General features: G+C 49.2%; 1 long non-coding RNA gene across 11 annotated transcripts in view; it reads left to right on the forward strand.

The window, feature by feature from the left end:
- The window catches only part of LOC117000453, a 39,658-nt gene extending 21,558 nt beyond the window's left edge, over window positions 1-18,100 (forward strand). For 4 of the 11 annotated variants that reach the window (XR_004418767.1, XR_004418768.1, XR_004418769.1 and 1 more), the window contains 4 exons: window positions 286-9,406; window positions 10,799-14,437; window positions 16,207-16,297; window positions 16,998-18,100. This is a non-coding gene — a long non-coding RNA (uncharacterized LOC117000453). The remainder of the gene's footprint in view (window positions 1-285; window positions 9,407-10,798; window positions 14,438-16,206; window positions 16,298-16,997) is intronic. The other 7 variants (XR_004418770.1, XR_004418775.1, XR_004418777.1 and 4 more) reach the window with 7 other exon arrangements.
- Window positions 18,101-23,526: the final 5,426 nt, after the last annotated feature.

Raw genomic sequence — 23,526 nt, forward strand, 5'->3', positions numbered from 1 at the left:
CATCATGTGATACAACAAATAAATTCACTTGCTCTAACTATATCCTTTTTTTTATGCTGGCAAAGACAGAAAATTTTAGAAATATGCCTGAATCAGACCCTTTCATTTCTTTGATGGAAAGAGCTGTTACCTTATTTTTTTTATTAATTGGGAAAGAAAGACCTGAGTGTTTCTTTTCCTTCCCGTGGTCTGAGCCACCACACCTCTCTGTGCTGGAGAAAGGAGTGGGACCACACTCAGCATCTGGTGAGCAAAGGGAAAGACAATCTGTTTTCTCTCTGGCAGAGACAGCCTGGATGGAGCTGTGATGTCTCCTATAGGAAGCCAGGATGGTACTGGAAGGAACAGAGATGAGAGAGAGAAGGAAGGAGAGAAAGAGAGAGAGAGGAAGAAAGGTAAGGAATTGCCTCATCCTCATTTCTACTCCCTGCTGTAAACAAGGGTGTGTGGGACACAAGACAAGACAAACAGAGTTGGGCATTGCAAAGAAGAGGCATCTTCCTGTTCCACACTTCTCTGAAACATTCTCCATGCATGTTCTAGTACCATCATCTTTTTCCAGACCTGTTTTACAGGCATTTTTAATGATTCCAGGGGAAAATGAGACTCAACTGTCTGCTTGATAAACCCACCCAAAGCTGCCCAGACTTGGGGAGGTTGCCACTTTGTCTGGAAGCATTATTTATCCTCGGTGCAGGCTCTGTAGTTCCCTTCCATGTTGAAAATGAGGAGGAAGAAATTTCCATCAGGCTCAGAAAGTTCCTTTCCATGCTGAACAGGAGGAAAAAATTTCCAGTTGCTGGGCCAGCACAAGCCAAGTCCCAAACTGAACAAAGAATGGGCAGTGCATTCAGGGATAAGTAAATTCTCTTCCCCCAGCCTTGGGGAGTTTATTGCCCTCCACAAAGTATGCAGTGTGGCTGTCATTCCTGAGCAGCCCAGGCAGGCTGTTAAATGACAAGGGAAAATTACCCAGTCTGTTCTCCAGAAGGCAAGTGAGTAGGAATTTTCCTCCAACTGGTTCAGGACAAAGTTAATGTAGGGAAAGCCATTAAAATTAATGCTGGTAAACAAGGATAGAAACCAGCGGGGTTTTAACAAAATTTGGACCAGATTGGGTTTCCCAGCTGTCATGCTGCACACTGTCTTGAAGGCAGGGGACAGAGGGAGGAGGTAAGCTGAGCTCAGAAAAGTCTTGCTGGAAAGGGCTGTGGGATGGGGTGGGGGCATCTGGGCTCATTTGGCACCAACTTTAGGGTCCAGCCCTCTAATACCTTCAGGCTGGCTGTCTCTTTCTGGGAAGCAATGAAGCTGTTTTTTTAACAATGGCTATTACATGTTTTATATATTCTTGTTATGCATCTGCTGTTCTCCAGAGGCTGCCCTCCCCATTCAAGCCCTGCTTTAGGCTCTGGCTATGTGTCCACATGGTTGCTGGCTGCATGTGTTTTGTGTGAGCTGGTTTGGGAGCAGATCTTGGGCTCCAAGAAACTTATCCTGGATTCGAATGGGAAAGGTGTAAAGAGGCACAGCTGTGTGTTACTACTCTCTTCTAGGCAAACGGCTTTTTCCAACCCCACAGCATGCTAACATGTGCCAGGCAACTTCCCCAGAATTACTGGCGCTGGATGTTCAGCTGACTTGACACACTTTGGAGTGAGTCAAATCTGGTATAACCAATCCAAAATTTCTAGCCCCAGAAGTAATGCCCCATATTTTCATGTGGCCGCTGATGGTGAGAAGAGAGAGGTACAAAAGCAGTCAGCCACTTTCTTGCAGTGTCAGAGGGAGTTGGATTGTATATTTGGAAAAAGGAACACAAGAGTCTGAGCACTGCCACCTTTAGCACAGATGCTGACATCTATAGAAAACTTTCTGCTCCACAAGTCATGAAAACAACGGCAGAAATATCCTTTGATTTCTCAAAAAGTATCATATCCTTGTATACCTTCCTAATGAGGCTGTGTTTGCTTAGAGTTCAATGGTTTAGATAGTGCTGTTCTGAATGGTCAGGTTTTGCAGGTTGGGTGACTTCTGGAATCTCCATGCAGCAACTCACAGAGCCAAGTGAAGCTGCTGAGATAAGGAGCTGTGATGTCTCCAGCCCAGTGCAGGGAACTAGAGCTGGATGTCTGAAGTTATCCTCTCTGAAGAGAAGGAGGACAGTCTGGACAGGTCACACCTCTTGCTGGAATGGAAAGCAGTGTGGAGAGAGGCCCAACACACTCTTTTGGAGCTCTCATCCCTGTGGGAATCCACAGGCTTCCTCTGTGGGGAGGCATCAGCCCCTTTTCACCAGTCAAGCTGCTGTCAAGTTTGTATCTCAGAGGTGGAGAGCTTTCTTTTGGTTTTCATGCGACATCACCAAAGAATCAGGGTGACAGAATTCTTTTTGTGGAAGTAACTATGTGAAACATTTTTTTATTTGAATTATTTGAAAACTAAAACTGTTCTTGGGTTTTAAAATTCATGTCCCCTCCAGGTTGCTTTACTTTGTTTTATTTCTTATTCCTTCTCCCTTATTCCTCAGAGGAAACCATCCAAACCTACACAGTGTGTTATTTCTTCAAGAAATGCAATCGTTTTGCAGTCAAACCTAGGCTGGAAATGCTTCTGGTGATTCATTTGTCTGAGAAATTTAAAAAGGCTTGGATGGAACAGAAACCAGACTGGTTCAGAGAGAGTTTTCTTGTGTGTGAAGACCCACTTTAGCAGGGGAGGTGGGGTTTTTTTGTTGTTTTTTTGGGTTTTTTCATAAAATAAATTTTTATAGGCTTTGTTTGGGAGACTTGGGCTCCAGCCATTCTTCTGTTGCAGCTTTTTGTATTGTACCAAGATCTGGAGTCTGGCTATCCCAGTTCCTGCTTCCCATGTCTGCTGCATTGAAGGTTCCATGATTCCACTGCCAGTTCCATGATTCCTTTGTTCTTTAGGGTCACTGCTTCTGCAGGGTGGGATGGACTTGATACCATTTTTACCTTGACTGTACTTTGTATCACAAGTCTTTCCCACACACCAGTATCATATTGGTGCACAGCTGTGTCTTGAGGGCAGCAGGGATCTCCTGCTATCACATGGTGAGGGGTCCAGGCCCTCCACTCATCTTTAGGATCTGCTCAAGCCCCTCCTCACCAAGAACCTCTTCGTGAAGATTCCCAGCATTCAGTGAGGTTCAGAGCCAGGAACCAGGAAAGCAGATTCGTGGCTGGTAACCACCACAAGTCCCCTGCAGAATACCTTTTAGGCCTTCAGTTTCCTCAGCTGTAAGCCAAGCATTTTTAAATGGTGTGCTTTTTGAGACATGCCTTTCTGTTCCCTCAGAGAACAGGGACTTGTGGAAAACCTCCAGGTAGTGGCTGAAATCAGATGAGCTGGTATGTCACATCCCAAGAGTAATCCTGTTTCTGGAGATTACTCTTATCTCCATGGATGTCCCAGAGTTAGCTTGATTGGAGGCAAGGAGTACCATGGAAACGGGACTGGGTGGAGAGGCTTGGGCAGTGGGGAAGTTTTCAGGGATCAGGAGTGGTGGCAAGTGCCAATCTGTCTGAAAAGAGAGCAAGAAGTGGCCTGGATAGAGGAGACCACCACTCCTTTAATGACTGCTGTGAGAGCTGCCACCTCTGCTGCCTAGTGCTGGCCAGATCCATGGTGTGACTGCTCATCTCCAGTCCCTGCCTTCTCTGTGCCCCACATGCTGCTTTTCCTATAAATAGTCTGGTGGGAAGCAGAGCATGGAGCCACCACAGATGGCCCCCAGTTACATGTGCAGTCATGTGTGAAATCCCAGATAGGAGTTGTCAATACTTTGCCTCGAGCCACCCATGAAACCTCATTAAAAATGGTGTCCTCTTCCTTAACCCCCATCACCCCCTCGCTTCCCACTCCAACTCGCCTGCGTTCAGGCACCCTTATTAAACATGCACTTCTAAGCAAGGAGCGCTGACTTTCCCTTAATTGAGGCATAATAATTAGAGCATTAACACATTAGGAGGGTGAGACAGCATGTTTAGCTTTTGTGATTAATTATCTGAGGATTGTAATAAGTTGTTAAGACATTAATTACTCTGGCATGTTTATTGCTCTTTATTGCAGTACAGACACTTGGTAGCAGCAAGTGCTGGTTCATCTGGAGATGGAGTAAGAAGTGGTCTGACAGTAGCAGACCACCTACTCACCCACAAAACAGTGAGCTGCAGCTGGTGGCAGCATGGTGGGGAAATCCCCCGGGTGTGCCTTGGTGACCAAATAGGTTTATTTCTCACAGATGGATATCAAAATGGTACCTGAGTCCCTTAGGACAGTTCAGGACCTGGAAAGTCCCTTCTGATCTTTTTATCTGGATTTTTCTCCTCTTTCAAATGAAGTGTTTCCTTCCTATGCTTTGAGCTCCCATTGATCTGGGTCATTGTGTTGCCAAGCTTGATTATCATGGCTCAGTCTCTGTTTGGACCTTACCAGGAAGGTTGTCTGTATTAAAGAAAGGTTGAAGTTTGGAGTGTCAGCAGAGGCCAAGGAATGAACCAGGACTCCACTGGCCTCCCTCACCCTGCCATTGCATGACTTTTCCTTTGGAGTTTGGGGATATAGGTTAGGGAAGGGGTTGGAAAGACTTGGACTGCTGTAGCCTCCTCTTTGCACATCAAGCTTCCATGTGGGTTGGGCAGGTTGGGACTGATGGCAGAGTTCAGGCCTGGAGGATGAGTGGTTCTTGTGTGTTCCTTAAACTCTGAGAAAGAGAAAACACAATGTCACAAAAATAGACTTGTCATCAAATCAGCAGGATGACGTGGTAGACCTGTTCCCAGTCTTCTGCTCTTCCCATGGGGTACTTAGGCTGATGCATCCTTTCTACCCAGCCTCTACTTGCAGTTGTCTGGCTGGGAGGAACAGGGGAGACATGATGGCAGCCCCAACAACTGTCACAGACAAAGAAACTTGTGAATATTATGAAAAACAAGATGATGGGGAAGCCATAGGAGGAATGTGTTGATATCAGTTTCCTTTGGGACCCCTGGAACCCAATGTTCCCTGCCTCTAGGCTGTTCTGTGTCTTCATGTTATTGCAACATGTGCCTGTGTCTGATGGATGCAGGGGGCAGGAAGGGGAGATCATGAGTTGCCTCTTTTTATAGTTAAAACACAAGATGATCCTGACAAGTCTTTATCCTTCCAGGACTGACCCAGTGGTTACTTGCCCTGTGGCTTCCACCAGCTAAAGCCAGTGTCACTGCCACTCAGTTGTGTGAACAGCTGGGGAGGGAAATGCCCTTGCCTGTGTGTAATCTGGGATTTATCCTGTGTCAGCTGAATGTGATTTGCTGCCTTCAGCCCCTCAGAGCCTGGTCTGCCTCTCGCTTGCCCAGTCTGGGATTGGAATTCATTCTCAGGGACCTGCTCTCTGCATTCAGAGTGTGGGAGTGTGGGACGTGTCAGCCTGGCATTTCCTGCTCCATGCCTGGGGACAAGGCAGGTCATGGCTTATGCATTTTATCATTACAAAGAGAATTTCCTCTAGATGTGTGCAATAAGACAGTGGTACTGACCTGTGATCCTGGCATTGAGCAGCATTAATGACTCCCCTTTGCAGGTAATAAGCAGCAAATGTACACATTTTGGGGAGATCTGAATATTTTTTTCTCTTTTTAACTCTGCTGTCTTCCTAGGCCAGACTTAATTAGCAGACCTCATTATTTCCTGAAATGTAACTTGACTTCTATTGAATGAGAATTGTTCAGTGGATGGGAAGCAGCAGAGCAGTGCTGCAATATTCATATTGTTTTAATTGCAACATTAACATTTCATGCCGCTCTTGGCACACTTTCAGGTGCAGCCCTTTAGCTCAATGCAACACTGTGAAAGGTTGGATCAGAACAATTAGGATAGAGTGACTGGATTTCTGGATTTTCTTTTTTTTCTTCTATTTTAATGAACATAAGCTTGAATTCAGTCCCCATCCCCCTTTTCTTGGGCAGAACAGGGAGTCACCACCCCTGGAGTAGAATTTTTTTTTTTTTTTTTTTTAGTAAAGGATGTGCTGTAGCACATGTTTAAATTCTCTTTTTGTGGAGCTGAAGCCCCATAGATACAAGTGATATGTGATCCACCAGGCTGAAGACACCTCCTGGGACCTGACCTTTACCAGGTGAATCAGAGAAGTCCCAAAATGTGTCTGGCCAGCTGGGATAGTGTCACAAATGAGCTGGAGGAAAAAAGGTTATTTCTCATTTCTCAGTTTCTGCCAGGGCTCTGGAATGCCTGAGGCTGGAAGTAGCACTCCAGATGGGTAACAACTGGGTTATCAGTGCAGATCCTAAATGAGCACAGGGATCACCTTGCTCTATCCCTAAACTGCATACAAGGTTTGGCTTTCTGACAGAGGGGTCAGACAGCACTGACAGGCTGGGCTCAGCAAGGTTTAGTCACACTGGGTGACGTGAGAACGCTAATTGATTCTAAGGGAAAACTAGGAGATTGTTTTAACCCCTTCAGAAGGAAGAAGAGTTTCTGAGGGTCACTCTTTCCTTCTGGGGGAAGGACACCCATGCTGCTGCCTGCCTGCCAGCCTCATGCAGGTCTGTACTGGGGCTGGTGTGTGGGGCTGGTGGGCAGCAAGGACCTGTGTGTGGAGGAATCGGCTCCCTCTGGCTCACAAGGTGCCACCCATCAGCCAACAGCTAATGAGCAGCTTGACGTGTAAGTGATCCTGCTGAGAGCTCATCAGGCACTGCCCCGACTCTGGGCTGCCTTCCTGGCATTTCCTGGCAGCAGTCTTTGAATGAAACATCTTTATGGGAGGTGAAATCTCTGTCCATGCAGTGGAGAAGCAATGGGAGAGTTGTGGGGGTGAGGGAGCTGCTTGGCCCTTCAGTTCTCACCCTTGGAGCTGGGCATATCACTTCCAGTTTAGGCAGCAGCTGAACTCATCCCTAAGTCTGGGAGGGTAATTAAAGCTGGAAATGCAGTAGGATTTCAGCTTGGTCTCTTGAAGAAGGACAAGGGAACAACACACATTCCATTTCCATGGGCTTTCCAAAGGTTAACATGCCGTCTTAGCTGGCTGGCTCTCCTATCAGCCAAATAGGCCTGAAATTTTCTGCTGTTAGTACTATTTGCAGTAGGATCCATGAAATCTCATCTTCTGTGGATGTACCATTTGAATTTGGAGTCTCTGGTGTCCAGTAAGTTATTTGTGCTGAATGGAATATCTCCCTTTCCTGGGATATTTATAGCATCTCTCCCACACAAATTGTCTGATGTCTGATAAGAAATGATAAACTACAGTTTGGAAGATGCTAATAATGTCTCTCCTCTGTTTGGTAGTCTGTTCCCATGAAATTTATAGACTCTGACTGTCTCCAAGACCTCTGTTGCTCTGTCACATCAGCTTGAAATCTGTTTGCAGTGTCAGAAGATGCTGGGGAGTGGGCAGAGGACAGACTGATGCAGCAGGATTGCACATGCTTCGCACTCCGTGGGAAATCAGGCTGAAAATGCGCAGATCTGGGGACGGGGGCAGCTGTGGCTAGGATCACAGAGTTGAGTGTTTGGGAAAGCGATGCGGTTGTGTGGGAGGAAGGTGATGCGCTCGGAGCGCTCCGCCCCGGGGCGAGCAGCGAGTGCCGAGCGTGGCTCTGGTGGGAAACAGCCCCGCGGAGGATAAACGAGCCAGCCCAGAGCTCCTGGCTGGGGTGAAGAATTGCCTGGCTAAAGGATAATGAATGCCACAGCAGGAGATAGAGCGTTTCTCTGAGGCTATTCATCCCCTTTATCAGCATGCTAACAAGCCCCAGAGCGACTTTAGAGAGACTTCTCTGGAGCAGCGCCATCCCTCAGCCGTGCTGCTGGCTGGGTGCTGGGGATCAGGGACACTGCATGTGGCAGGAGCACTCAGCAGAAAAACCATGGACCGGCTCTCAAATAACAGCCCCAGGTCTGGGTCTCTGCTCTGGGGACTTGCCTTTGGTTTAGCTGGTGTTGAGACCATGCCCTCCTTCAGACTGTGGGTGGTGCCACCTGAGAGAGCCAGATGTAAATGCCAAGCATCCATCTTTTCTAAAGTACTTTTGGGCAGCACCTGCAGCACCCTTAGGAGGATTGCTCCATCCTAACTCCCAGCTTGCCTAAGATTTAAGATGTTTATACAAGACTCAAGAGGAATTTGGGGCTGCCAGCACATAGGTAAGTTGGTTCTGCTTCACTTGCAGCACAGCTGAGCCTGTGCATGAGCCTTGTGAGAGGAGGAAAGGGCAGGAGTGATGCACTCTTCATAAGAGCTAATAAAAGCTAATCCCTCCCTTTGTTCCAAGACAGTGGGAAGCTGGCTGAGTGCCTCTTCCACTGTGGGAGTGTGCTGGGTGCCTCTGCCTCCCCTCTGGCTGGGAGCAAAGCGTGTCCTCCCATGGAGGGGAAGGCATTTCTGGCAGAGCTGTGCTGCCTGCAACTGCTCTCTGTAGCTGCCATGCCTCCTGGGAAGGAAAAACTGCCAGAGAACCCAGACAGGTGAGTCTGGGAATGAGGATGGGCATCCCTTGGGCAATCTCTCATGGCAGGCCTCAGCTCCAAGCTAGTGCCTTGCCTCTGCTCCAGGACTTGGGCCATGGCTTGTGGGAGCAGAGGGGAGCATCACCTCTGATTTGACTGGTGTATATGAGACCCTCAGAAAGGTTGGAGCCAGTTGAGCCAAAATAGGTGCCCAAATAGGTTGGCATACCTCCACCAACCAGCCCTTGTGCTCACCTGTGCCCTGTATGTGTAGGTACAAGCTGAGCCACCCTGCCAAGAGTGATTTATGTCTGGGGCCTAGTGCATAGTGGGTGATCAAGTAGAAATAATTCCCAATAATTGGAAGTTTTTACTTTATCATCCTGTGTGTTTTCTTAATTTCTCTTTCTTCTCCTCCTCCAAGTTTAGCTGTTGGGGAATGCATTTTGTGTGGTCCATGGTAGGCACCCCACAACCAGTGCTAGTGGGAGAAGGGAAAGCAAACAAGGGAGTTCATGTTGTGTTTGGGTGTCCTCAACAAATGCTGATAGTAGTTTTATAGGGGCAAAAAACGAGGAGAAAAACTGCAAAGCTTTGCAGAAAGAGGGGGTAGAGTGCCATAATAGATAATTGGGTGGTTCCTGTGTGGGGAGAAACAGCAGGAGAGCAGCAGGTGGTGGGGATGGCCTGGAATGTGTTTGCAGAGCTGTGGAGCAGAGGAGAAACTGTGTCATGATGGAGCCAGGTGTCTCCTTGAGTGCAAGCAGCACAACAGCTAGAGGATTGTAAACCTAATTTTTTCTCTCTTTTTTTTAAAATCAGGAGATCTCCAAGCATTTTAAAAGGAAGCTAACATCACAGATTGAAAAACTTCCCATCTTGAGGCTTCAGTGACTAAGGTTGAAGACAGCCAGAGGAACCTGTGAGTGTTGAGCTTTTGTCACATGCTTTCCTCCCAAAAAGTCTGTACTCTAGACCTTGTCCTCTCTCCCAGAGCCCTGTGCTGACCAGACTGATGATGGGGACTTCACTGGAGGCCAGCCATGTCCCTTGGGGTGGCAGCAAGACATGTTGCCTCCTGTGGCCACTGCTATCAGCTGGACTGCCTCTGGAAGGGAGGATGTTGACAAGCCAAGTAGACTTTCACAGCAGGCTGGAATTTAAAGAGGTGCCAGTCCCTGAGGCCCCTGTTCCTGCCCTGACCTCTCAGTGTTTTGGGAGGAGTTCACTTTCAGTCTAGAAACATCTGGTGCTTTTTCTTCTGCTGCCAGCACCATTAGATGTCGAATTGAAGGGAAACACAATACATCACCTTCCTCGTGGGCTGCCATTCAGCCAAGAGTAACAGAGATTAGCCTTCAATCACATGAGGGCTGGAGCTGAAGGAAACCTTCCCGAGGACACGCTGCAGAAACATTTTCATTAGCAGAGGAGAATGTGACAGAGATGAAGTGGCCCTTCACCTCAGCTACCAGACCTCTTGCCTGCCTGGTGTTAACAGGACAGGGAATGCAACTGAGGAGCTGGGGGCAGCTGTAGTGCTCTAAGTCTGCATCCAGATGTGAGAAACAGCTGTGACATAGCAAAGCAGCACTTTCATAGTCTGGTGGGGGTGGTCTTGATTTTCCTCCTGCCTATGAGCTCCCACTGCTAGAAATAAACTTGTCTCTCAAAACTGAAAGAAGAAAATGTGTGCTAGGGCACATACCTGAGTGGGTACCCTGGCATGGGCCAGAAAAACAATGTCCTTGGGTAATAATGTCCATGGGACCAGGAGGTATCACAGCCTCTGTCTCCTGCAATGCGTTTTGCAAATTTAATAGGACTGCCTTGGTGGTAGGAGAGGATTTCTCTGCTCCATGGAAAGCTGTTCCACAGCTCTTTGCTTTTTCTCTGCATCCCCGCAAGGCAGTTGAGGTGCCCAGGATTCACTTCTGCTATTGATGTTGATGAAACACACCCTGGACCCCAGCTGGGTGCCTGGGAAAGACCTGTCTGTCCCAGTTACTGGGAATTACCAACAGGATCCCTGCAGCTCTGTCTGCTGTCCCCCACCACCTCACCTCCCTGGGGCTGGCGTGCTCCTGTCAAAGGCAGGCTCCATCTCTTTCATTCACAGCTGAAGGATGCCTTGCCTGCTCCTATCTTGCAGGTTGGAGGAAAATCATTTTAATTTGTGTGGCACATTCCTTTGGATGTAAGCTGAGGGAAGAAAAGAAAAAAAATTCCAAAAGAAACTGTCCATTCTGGGTATTTTTAGTTGTTTGCGAAGGACCATTAATATCTCTTTCTCTTTTTTTTTAATTCCCTGCAGAGTGTTCTCTCTCAGGGGCTGCCTGTGGTGCTGCATTAACATCACATTCTATGGTGAAGGTAAGCTATTTCTCAGTGTTCCCTGAGACATGGTCTCAGAGGGAGCCCCGTCTCTCCACTCTCCCTGGGTGCCTACCACTTGCGCAGCCTTCTGAGAAGGGGCTCCCTGGCTGGGAGGGTGAAGGCTTGGAGATATTTATGCCTTTTGGGATTGGTTTTATCAAGAATGGGATTTGAACTCCCTGAGAGGGAGGTGACACAGCTTGGCAGCTAGGGAATTGGTTTGGAACATCAGAACAAATGTCTGCTGGTTTTGTATCATTCTCATGTTAAGTTACCTCTCATGTGGCGCTCCTCCATTTCAGAACTGAGAGCAGTCAAAACGAAGGAAAACATGGCTCCCGAGCATTTTTCCCCCCTATGATGCCTTCACTTTTCTTCTACAATCTCACTGGCTGAGTTTCACTGCCAGCCTATTGAAAGGAAAGGCACGTGCTGGCTTTTGGGGGGAGAGAGACCTGAGACAGGATAAATCTGTATGCAATGAGAATGGAGGGAAGCAAGTCAGCTGCTGTGACACTTTTATTATGGAGCCAGGCTGCTTGGGGATGAATCTTTCTTGAAATGTGTTGCTGGATGACATTTCTACCAGGTCTCAGCAGTAACCTTCACCAAGCCTTGCTGCCCAGCCCTGTGCTTGCCTTTTCCCGGGACAAACAGAATGAATATCAGCTGGAAATACCACAGGCACCAGGGATCAATGGGGCTCAGTGCACCTCCAGGGAGACTGAAGGCACCTGGACTTTCTCACCAGAAGCTCTTCAGGTTTTGGTGACTTCAGCTTATGGCAGCATGTGTTGTTTTGCAATGAAGGTGTGGGCTCCTACATCTGTTTCTCATTTCAGAAACAAAGAGAATGCAGCAGAGACCAAAATGAGATTCTCCTTGGAGTTGCCCAGAAGGATGGATAACTGCAATAAAATATTATTCCATGGCTCTGGAAAAGAGCTTGTTTAGTAACCTAGTAATGAGGTGCTGGCTCTGCTCTGTGCAGAGGCTCGAAGCCACGGGAGACTTGGGGCTACAAAGAGGGCTGGGCAGAGTTTGCTGCCCTCTCAGCTTCTTTCCTGTATAACTGTCAACTTAGATTTCACATCAAGGGGGTGATGTTATGGCTGGCGGTAACAACAGCAGAATGTCACTGGCAGAGGTGAAATCTTTCCCTCCGTGAGGGTAATTCTTCCTTCCCTTTCCCCTTCCCCCTGGCTTGCGTAGGGACCTGCTGGCTCCTGGTGCTGAACAGGGCAGGCACACATGCTGCTTGGGGGACAGCATATACTGTGCTGAGCAGCACTTTCTGCTCTCTGGGTCAATGGCTCCATGTCACTGATGCCTCTTGGCTGCATGGTGACCTGGGACAGAGGGAAACCCCTTGTCACTGCCTGAAATAATCTGGGGCAATTGGAAGCTGCTATGTTGACCATCATGGCAGCATTGCACAGAGTGGTCCTCTGCCATGCTGGCAGGCTTGTATACCAGCAGGAGGTCTGCCAGGGATGTCCCTTCAGAGCCCTGGGGGCCCCTATGCTCTTTAGGGCCAGGCCTAAGCTAGGTCCAGGTCTGAGGGGCAGACTTACATGCTAATGGTTCATCTTCTCTGCAGGCTGCTTCTCACCTCCTCTGAGCAGGAGCTGATCTTGCAGAAAAGTGCCTGTGCTGACCCTCTCCAGCAGCCCTTCTACCAGCATCTGTCCCCAAGGGCCAGTTCAGCAAAGCCTTGGTGTTGTTTTGGGTCCAGTTTTCATTTTTCAGCTGGTTATGGAGAAAAGGATGAAGGTAACTGGTGCTGCCAGGCCACAGTAGAAAGCAGAGGAAGGAGACTGGCCTCTTAATGTGCTTAAAGATCCAAAAGTTTAATCTGACTCTGCTTCTCTCTCAGCCCTGATGCTGTTGTAACTTTTCCAGCTGATACCTGAGCCTTTTTTTGTTTTGCTGTTTTTTCTTGTTCCCTTTTTACCCTCACTTTATGAAAAATGGCTTTCTCATCTGCATCTGTCAGGAGTCTGCCTGAGCTGGGTGTACAGCTCAGTGAATATACAAATGTGCGGTTGGGTCGTGGCCCCCACTGACAGGCTGGAGATGAATTCCAAACATGCAGGGAGAAGGGCTTCTGCTGCCTCTCATGGTTGTTTTTCTTATTCCAAGGAAGTGTGAGAATCGCCTTTGGGAGCAGGGCTTCCTTCTGCTCCTGCTCTGCCTTACCAAGGATCAGTTCTCTCTCATCCATCATCAGATGAGTCCTCCTTGCTCATACGTCTCAGCTGCTGATGGGAATGCTGGGGAAAGGGAAAACTTTTTAATGTTGATTTTTACTACTATTCTTTTCCTTCCCTCTGCCGTTTGCATCCCACCTCTTAGGCCCATGACAATGCAATTGGCGGCTGGGACTTGAGGACACTTGCTCGTCCAGGTACTTTTAAAGAGAGTTAAGGATGAGGTAGAGGGAAGGGCTTTATTTTGTATAATCATAGAGTATTCTGAGTTGGAATTCACAAGGATCATCGAGTCTAAATCCTGTCCCTGCACAGGACACCGCAACCATCCCACCATGTGTCTGAGAGCATTGTCCAAATGGTCCTTGAGCTCTGGCAGGTTTGTGGCTACAACCACTGCCCTGGGGAGCCTGTTCCAGTGCCCAGTCACCCTCTGGATGAAGTACATTTTGCTAATACCCACCCTAAACCTCCCTGACACAGCTTCATGCTGTTCTTTCGGGTCCTGTTTGCTGGTCACCAGTTTGACCTCAGCCCCTTAAGGGGCTTAAAATGCAGCTTTGGAAGTTTTCAGCAGTTGTGCATGACTCCACATAGGATGCCCTGAAAGCACCCAAATGTTCCTGCACATTTCAGCCTCGCTGTGTCTCCTTTCCCTGCTGAAGCTGACCAGAGCCATGGGGCTCTCCAAGGAGGAGTTCACCCTCTATGCTGTGTAACTGCAGGGTCACTCAAGTGCCCAAAGGGAGTTGACAGCCTGCCCTGACACCCATGGATTTGCTGAGCTGCTCCTGCCTCTTGGCTTTCTGCAGGCTGGATGCAGGTGAGCTGTTTGCCTCACCCTTATGGACAGAGAAGCTTACAGCCAGGTGGGCTCAGAGGAGCAGGCAGGCAGAAAATGAAGTGAGTCTGTCTATCCACGCTCTTGCCACAGTTACCTGGTCAAGGAGGGGAGGTTTCTGGGAGGGTAGACCCCCACTTTGGCAGGAAGAGAGAGCAGGCAGCTTGAGCTGAGCTCATTTTTTGACAAGCAGATGGATGTTCAGTGGGGACCCGTGAAAACCCTCTCACTCCAGGCTGCAAGCCCTCCAAACTAAAGTGTTGTGCTGACATGGAAAAAAGTATTGCTTCATTGATGCTCAGCCTGAATTGCTTCTTCCATTCGATTCAGGACACAGCGACAGCCTGCTCCTGTCACCAGCTCCCATGAGGAGCCAGCTGCACACCTGCAGCCAGGCAAGGAGGGAGCCAGAGCTGTTGAGCCACGAGGAAGGCGACCGATGGCAGATTCCTCCAGCATTTCCACCCCGTGGGGCTCTTGGCGAGCGAGTGCTCGTCTGCTTTGAAAGCTCTTAGTGCTCCTGCAGGTGAGAGCCAATTTGTCTGCTTTCCTGCCCAGGTGCCATCTGTTTGTAGGATTGCCTATGCGGTGGATGAGCACGGTGGGGATGGCGAAAGAAAAAGGGCTGCTGGGGTGGGAGAGATGAGCCTGAAACTTTCCTTGGATATCTTCAGCACTTCTGGCTGTTCCTTCTCTTCTGCACGGCAGCAGCAGGGAAATCACAGCCTGTCATTTGCTGTTCCTGGAGCGTGATGGGGAGCTGAGGCACCGCTAATAGCAAACCATCATTTTAATGCTAATTTCCTACCATTAGCTCAGGCTGGGGGAGGCTCAGCCTGGGTGGAGGGAAGCCATTAACAGATGGAGAAAGGGGGGATGTGTGGGGATTTATTCTGCACCCCCAGAAGGGACTTCCAAAGGGCAGATGACTAACTACCACTGGGAAAATTGGTAGGAGGCACTGGGGTCAGTCTGTGGTGGATGTGTGGGAGGGAGGAAGAGCAATGCTTTGTTCCAAATCATCTTCCTATAGGAATTTCTTGAGTGCTTAAGACTTTGGCTTGAATTTGGTGTTTGCTTCTTGTTGCCAGCCCTCTGTGCCCTGTGACCCAAGGGATGCTCAGAGCACTGGCAGGGTTGCAGCTGGTGACATCATTGTCCTTTCAACAAAGGAGACAAGTGGAGTTGGGTTTAGCTGCTTGGGAGTCTTGGGAGGGGCTCCCTAGTGCAGGAACCTGGACATCTATGTTGGGTGATGGGCTTCAAACCAAGGAAATTTGAAGCTGTTCCTGAGATACTCAAGAGCTTAAAAAAAAAAAAAAAAAGGAACCTGCCCTTTTGCTGTGGGAGCAAGGTCAGCTATCCTGGATGGAGAGCTGGCAGGAGAAACCAGGGGCTCAGTTGGGAGTCATGAAGGAAACTCATCTGTTTCCCTGCCCTTTCCAGAGGTGGTCACCTCCACATCCAGCCTCTTGGTCAGTCTCCTTTAGCCATGCTTACTGGTTGGAAGAGCCTGGGCTGGTGTAGGTGCCTGGAGCTCTAGAGGAATTTGAAGAAAGATGACTGGCTGCAGGACTGTAAGGCGTGTTTGGGATTGGGCAGAAGTAGGAGAGGTTCTTCTACTATTTCTAGACCAGCATGGAAACACTGGACTAAAGGAATGCGAGCTCAGATACTATGCCTGTCTGGAAGGAAGCTGGTTGCCTGCTAATGAGAGACAGCATTGTTTGAAGTCAAGGGCCCTGTGGTGTGACACCTCTCCTGAAGACACACCAGCCTGTGCTCATCTAGACCACTGGCTTCATCATTTCATATTGAAGCCTATGTGGATTTTTTTTAAAACCCACTATAGGACTGTTTTAAAACTCTTTTGTCATCTGGCAGGGAAGCAGTGGAAGGACAAAAGCAGCCACAATAAACCAGGAACTGGTTAAATGGCAAAGGGATTGAAAGCCAAGAAGGGACCATCCTGCCAGGAGGACAATAGCACAAGGCTACATTAGTAGAGTACCAGCTATCAGATCCATCTCAGTGTGGAGCATGACTCACTGTTTTTAAAGAAACTGTTTCCATCTGAGAAAAGGGCTCCTATATTTTAGAAAGGCTCTTCCTGGCTTTGGTTGACAAGAGAAAAGAAAAAGTGAAGGGCTACTTTTTCCTAGTTGAGGACAATCAAACTTTCCTTCAAGTAGCTGAGCAAGGAAATCAGCACCTTACGCATTCCCAAGAATAATACAATCCAGTACTTTTGGGGGGAGAAAAGAAGTAAGAATAAAATAGCATTGCTTTTCCCAGTTCAGCACTGAATAATGAGCCTGCAAGCCAGAGGGAGAACTCCCGAGAGAAGCGCCAGTGTTCAGGAGATGGACACAAGTGTCTCAGATGGGTTGGTATCTGAAGCAATCTCTCTCTAATTTTCTACATCAGTGAGAGCACAGCATGGCACCATCAATCACAGTCAACCTCTTCTTGGAAAGCCACCTCCTACCTCGCTGTGCTGTGGTGTTCCCCTGTGCTTCTGCCCGTGCTGGGGACCGCAGGTGTCCCGGGCAGCAGCACTGCAGACACTGTCTCCCCTGGGGGTTTCTCATTCATTGTATTTCATCATGCTTGTGCTTGTGCCTCACCTGGAATAAATCCACTGTGTGCTGCCTGGGGGAGGCCTGAGGGTGGGCTTGGTGCTTGTACTGCTCATCTGAGGATGGGGAGGTTGGGCTCTGCAGTTCCCATGGGCAACTGGGCATGTTCTGGGGTTTGCTCTGGACCGGCTCCTTTGCCCCAACTCTGGGCATGGAGCAGCTTTCATGCTGTGCTTGTGATGAAATGCAGCAGCTCTTGGTCCCTCATCTCTTTTTGTGAAGCCCCTTGTCCCTTCCTGGCCTGGATGTGTTTCTGCCAGACCCAGGGGCACTGCTTTGACAGGAGCACTGGTGATGGGTCTTCTCCTGGCCAGGCACACTCCTAGGCTGGCCAGAGGCTGGTGGGACACAGATCTGTGCCTGTGGCTGTTTCTTCTACTGCAGCACAGACATAGCTGCTAGGTTTGCTGTCTCTTGCTTCTTCATCTCTCTCATGTGCTGAATTAGGTGCTCTTCCTCAGTTTTGATGGCTCTTGGACCTACCAAAACCTGGTTGACTCGTTCCTGGTACCATGACACAGAAGTTGTTTGCAGCCCCATATCTGACTCTGTGGGCTCAAACACCAGCTAGGAAGCCAAGGACTGAGCTGCTGCAGCCTTAGAAGGAAGCATTTTCAGAAGAAACACTTGCAATCGCCACCTCCCTCTCAGCCTCTTCACTGGTTTCTGAGAGCAGCTGAGCATCCTTGACCTCTCTCTCAGGCATGGTTCCCTGCATGTATCAGCCCTGCTCTGGTGTTGTGAAGCTGTTGCTGGCATCTGTAATAGCTGTGTTGTTTACTTCCCAAGTGCCTGCCCTTTCTGTAATGAGCTGTAATTCATCCTGGTTTATACAGGGCTCAGAGATACCTGGAGCAAGGAGGCTGTGCCATTAAGCCACCTTCTAGACTGCTCTCTGGACCTGGGATTGCTGGTCTCCTGGAGATGTAAAACGGGAAGGACAAGGGGGACCAGATGGAAATGGGGAATAATTACCTTGCAGGGTAAAGGGGGTGGCTGGGTTGGAAACTGCTGGGAGCTGACACGCAGGTGCAGATGCATGGTTACAGCAGGCAGGGTAGAGGGATGAAAGATGCCATTTTAAAACATCTGCCTCCCTTTCTTCCTCTGCTTTATAACCTGTTTTTATAGAGACTGCATGAGGACAGGAACACATTTTTTTTATTAGCAGCTTGGGAGTGGAGAGTAATAAAGATTAAATTTTAAAAATAATTCTTTGCATTATCTTTTAATTTCCTGTGGCAGGGTTTGACTTTTAAATCTGCAAATGGACTTAACTGCTAATTTGCTCATCAGTTCAGAAGTGGCAGCCAGAGGAGCTGTGGGACTCAGTGAAGGTGGGAGAGGCCCCAGAGTTGAGCCTGGAGTCCCAGGAAAGGCTGTTCCACAGTCTTCCCTGGCCAGAAGGATCCATTCAGGTCCACAGCTGTATCTCAATCCCAGCAAACTTGGAGAGATCTAGTCCATACTGCAGCTCACGGTGGTGCCCATTTTGCTTCCTTCCACTGGTGGTGATGATGGGCTCCTGTGAGGGGGAAGGAGGAAAGCCTGATGTCCCTGCTATGCTGCTGTGGGTGATTGGTCCTTGCTGGCCTCCTCCCAGGATGGTGTGTCCGGCTGGGACCTGTGCTGGGCTGCATGGGATGGTGGGCACAGGGCTGTCCAGATCAGAGGGACTCCAGGGGTCGTGCTGGCATTAGGGAAAGGTGGTTGCTGCACTGGGGAGTGAGAAAGTTTTAGGAAGGGATGAAGTGTTAGAGGGAAGTAACAACACAGGATCAGATAGGAAAGGCTCTCGCTGCCCCACACCATCCGTCCCAGCTTCCACGAGCACAGACCAGCTGATGCTCTGCTGGGCTTTAACCTGCTTGGGAGACTGGCTTGCACAGAAGCTGGAGAGCCTTCCCTGGCTTGGATGAGCTCTCCCATGCCCTGTAAGTAAACCAACATGGCACTGGAGCTGGGGAGAAGTGATGCCTAGCGTGCAGATACCCCAGCCCCAGCTTACTCTGACTACTGACCACCTTCTCAGAGCTTGTTCTTCATTAAATAGCCTTTTTGATTGAGTTTGCTCTGGCTTTCTGATCTCCCTGTAGACAACATAGTGGAGGCAGAGAGCAGCTTTATGGAGAACCAGCCAGTGTGGACAGGAGCACTCTGGCTCACACAGGTATGAAAGCAGCTGTAGCTCAAGTGCTTGGTGTGGGCTTTGGGAAGGCAGAGTGGGAAGCCCAGTGAAGGGGGGAGCACAGCTGGAGTGTCAATTGAGCCCTGAAAACTGGATTATATTCCGTCCTGTGGCCATCAGGACAAGGATGAGGAGTTTTGGAGATTTCTGGGGATGGGGAAGAGCCAAGTCCTGCATGGGGACCACTGTGACCCAGACTGCTCCTGGCTCCCTCTGCCAGATGCCATCTGGAGTGGGCTCTCTGCATGTTTGTGTGCCTTGGCATCCCTGATGGCCATCTCTGCTGACCCAGAGAGCTGTGCTCACCCTCCTCCCAGCGCTTCTCTGCACGCTTGAAAGATGCAGGGTAGCTCCAGACTCAGTCTGGAAAAACCCACCTCAGACCATCCTCAGGTCGGTCACCCCTTGCCAGGTGACCTGTGTTTGTTGGCATTTCGCTGGGCAGAGCTGTCCCGGACGAGGTCTGGGTTTGTGGGCACTGTGCAGGGGATGTGAAAGGTCTGCCTTTGGATCTGTGCGGCTGCCTGGCACCAGGAATCCTGCCTGCAGTAATGAATGTGGTTTGGGTTCTGCTTTTGTACTTTGGCAGCAGGCTGAGCTCTCATCCTGCTGGCCAGACTTCATCCAACTGGATCCTCTGGTGTCCAAGGGAATGCCAAAAAGCTTTGGTGCCTGTGGCTGCTGCATGTTTTGGATGGGAAAACTCATTCCTCAGCTTTTTGTTTGAATTCTCCATTTATTCAAGGCTTGGACAAAAAAAGGAACCCTGCCCTCTGCCAGCAGAAGATGGCAGAAGTGCTCCTGATCTCAGGAGAGAAACTGAGGCTCAAAGAGCCTGTACCATTGGCACCTCAGTCACACAGGCATCCATCCCTCTGTGTACATCTGCTAACCTCTACGTCCCAATGAACTCTGAATAACCACAACTTTGTGTTTTTCAGCCAAAAGAAGCATAATTTGTTAAATTTTCCATGTGTCAGGAAAACTGGGAAGGCAGTTCCTGACCGTCAATATCTGTCCAAGAGCAGAAGCCTCTCCTGTTGTGGTGGGTTCTTTTTTACCTTGTGAATTCACAGAGAGAAAAATGGAAATAAAAAGCAGCAGGGAGAGAGCTGTTAAAAAGCTTAAAGCTGTCACAAGGCATTGGTTAGTTTATGTGCAGTGAAGTATACAAACAAGTTTTTAGCTTGTTGGTTGGAGCCCAGGAGTGGGGGTTTTTTGTGTGATAAATATGTTTTATAGGTCTTTTATGGGATTTTTTAAAATGCCTGTCCCAGTAAATTATTTACCAGGGTAATAAAAGATCAAGGAAATTGTTTCAACCATATCGCTGAGCGTCTAAATCCCAAACTTTTACTGGGGTGGAAGGACCCTCTGAATTCCTGTGTCCTTATGAAAGATGGTCCAGGTGTGCTGTTTGTCTGTGACATCCTTCTGGAGGCCAGGTCCCCAGCCACCCTGACACTCTGTGTCTGTCCAGGAGGTCCCAGAGGCTTGACACTGGCTTTCTACCCCCTCAGCATCTACTCCTGGGGATGTACAGCATTTCCTTCCACCAAATCTCTTGATAGTCTCTGACTTTTTATTTAGGTTTCCAAGAGATCTCAGAAGTTTAATGGTCCTTGCTGAGATGAAGTGGAGTTAGAAATTACTTAGAAAGCAGGGGGGAGCTTAAAGAACATCTTAACCTCTGTGGGATGGGCTGGAAGGGCAGCATGCCGTCCTGCAGGAAGCAGGGACCTTTTCCCACCCCAGGTGTCTGGGCTTACTTGGCATCAGCCTCTGCACGCAGGAAGGGCCGTGTTCTGCTGGCTTGGTCTCCATGGCAGACAAACCCAAAATAGCCTCGGTGCAGGAGAAATAAAAATTGATGGTGTTTCAGCCACAAAGTCTACAAATACATCTTTCCAGGGCATTAAAGTAGGCTTTAAGATATCCAGTCGCTCTCCCGCCCTGTTCCTCCCAAGAGGAAGGAGGGGGCTGGATGTCCTGTCAAAGGTCCCCCTTCAGGACAGGGCAAATCCTTTGGCTGCATCCCAAACTTTCTATAGTAAGTGGGATTAGATGTAACCCCCAGTAGGGTTTAAAAGACATCCAGTTGTTAATGCATTGGCTTTTTGAGGACTCTGGTCAGGAAAGGTACAGCCCTATGTGATAAACTGGCCATAAATAAATTCAGACGGGATTTTAAAAGCAATTTCTGATGCTTGAAAGAGATCCTTCTGGAGTGGCCTTCAAAAGGGATGGTGTGTGGGAAGAGACAGCCACTGTTTCAAGATAGCTCTCAATATTCATGGAAAGGATTATTCATTCAGAGCCTTTCCAGAGGGGAGAGTCCTTGGGTATCTGGTGTGCTGAAGCGAGACTGGATTGATCTTTCTTTTTGCTGTCTTTGCCATATGTTAATCCCTCACTTCAGGGTGTCTGCTGTCCTCTGCAGAGTGCAGGGAGGAATCCTCGTCTCACTTGGTGCCTAATTTGGTTCCTGGGTTTGGTGGTGGTCCTGTCTCTCTCTGAGGTGGTGGAGAGTGGCCACAGGTGGAACTGTGTCTGGGGACAGGGAGTAATTTCCCTGGTCCGCCAACAGGGAGCACAGGGCTTTGTTTGGCTTCCTTCTGGTGCCTGGAGGCTTCTGCAGATCTTACAGTTTTCTGAAATAATTCCTCTGCTATTACAGGGCCCTGGGAGATTCACAGAGCTGTTTATCTTCCTTGATTGCTTCCCCTTCCACATTACAGTGGTGGCCTTTGGACTTCCCACGGGCTTGTCTGACAGCTTGGGGCATGGCCATGTCTCCAGGTCCAACAGATGTGATGGGATGGAAATCCTGCGTGGCTGCTAGATATCCTGATCTGCCCTTCCATGCCTGGGGTGAGGACAGGCAGTGAAAAGGAGCTCATTCCTCTCATGTGGGAATTGGGCCAGCACAAACAGCCCTGTAGCATCTATTCCCTGGGCTGGTGGCTGCAAAGTTTTGGGGTGTGTTGACTGCACTCCAGAGAGTGCAGTGCTGGTGCCCATTTCTGTGAGCGGGCTAAGCTGGGCTGAGGGCTCCAAGCCCATGAACCATTAAGGCTTTTACCTGGGAAAAGTTTAAATCAGCTCTGCGTGCTGTAATGTTTGCTGGGATCAAGGTCCTGTGGTTTGGCTTTTAGGCTGGCAGCTGGGGACCAGGTTTTGGAGCAGGCTTTGCATCACAGGGAGCAGAGGCTGGAACGCTGTCTGATGTTTGGCTTTAAAGAAGAAAAAAGGACACATCTCCCCACGTCCTTCTTATTAATTATAAACACATCTTGCTAATTTGGGAATGGATGCCATAAATTTAAATGAGGATTGAGCTGACATGGGGCAGATATAGGAGGCCCGGCTGATGTGCGTAGGCCAGGCTTAGCATCTCCTCCTGCTCGTTTCAGACTATGCAGCACGACTCCGCTGACTTCGATGGCATTTCCTCCTGGCTCCCCTCCTCGTGATGGGAATTGGACTGCACATAATTGAAAAGGATGGGGCGTCTGCCAGCAGCCTGTGAGCCACATTCCCCTCGGCAGCCTGAGCTCGCTGGTCGAGGACAGGGGAGACAGGCTGGGGCAGACACCTGTGTCGGAGCGGGAGGTGATCAGCGTCGTGGGGATCCCAAATCCATCTCCATCTGAAGCTCTCTGAATGTGGCTTCCCGCTGTGAAAGGATTGCCCATGCCAGGAGGGGGGCTGGTATCTCCAGCTGCTGGTGCATGAGCAGTAATTTTCTCTCATTCGTGATCTCCCCTGCAATGGCACCAGGATAGACACGTGAACTGCTGCTCCTCTGAGCAGCTTTCTGAACCAAGGACTTGAACTTGAAAAGCATCCTCTGATCCGTCCGCATGCTGCTGACCCTGGGCTTTGCACCACCACATCTCCCTGCCTGAGCATTAGTCAAGAGCAGCCCAGGGAGGCAAAAACCTCCTGGGGTTTGCGTGGTCCTGAGCACTAACAAGAGCTCATCACACACGGGCGGTGCAGGGGGCCTTGGTGTAAGGCCAGTGATCAAGATGTGAGGGCGTTGTAAATCTGGCAGCTACAAAGACGCGGGAACAAAGCGGGGCAGGATCTGCAGTTCAAAGCGTGTTGTTTCTGTAGCACTGGAGCTGACGTGCTCCTGCTGCCAAGGCAGAGACCAAGCTGTTTGAACTGCAGGGCCTGTAAGCACCAGCTCCATGCTCAGAGAACAGTTAAAGGAAAGGGTTTATGACCTCACACTAATTGCACGGCGAGGTGATACCGACTGGGCACAGTGCTGCCTAACATGGGCTGCAGCAGAGGAAGATGTCTTGGAACTGTGTTTTGCTTTCAAGTGTGTGTGCTGCCTCACTTGGCTACTAATGACAGAAGCCTCCCTGCCAGAGTCATAGAATCACAGAATATTTTGACTTGGAAGGGACCCGTAAGGATCATTGACTCCAACTCCTGGCCCTGCACAGGACAACCCGAGTGGAGGCTGGCCAGACCAGCAACAGGAGATTCTCTTTGGGAGAGCCAGTTCCTGCCTCACAAGCCTTTGGTCCAGGCAGGAGAGACAGCCATGGGAGCAGGAACTGAAATAAAATCCAGTGCTGATGAAATTATTTGGTTTTATATTCCAATTATAGCAGGGATTGAGTCAGGAATGACAACCAGAGCCTGGCCATGATTGCTGGACACACCCTCCTTCACCATAAATGGCTATATTTTTTTTAAGAAATGGGGGTTGTTTTTGGCTGTGAATTGGATTTTTTCTGTTAGTATTTTCTGAAAGGGGAAATTCTAGAG

Source organism: Catharus ustulatus, chromosome 9 (assembly GCF_009819885.2).
Source record: "Catharus ustulatus isolate bCatUst1 chromosome 9, bCatUst1.pri.v2, whole genome shotgun sequence".
NCBI lineage: Eukaryota > Metazoa > Chordata > Aves > Passeriformes > Turdidae > Catharus > Catharus ustulatus.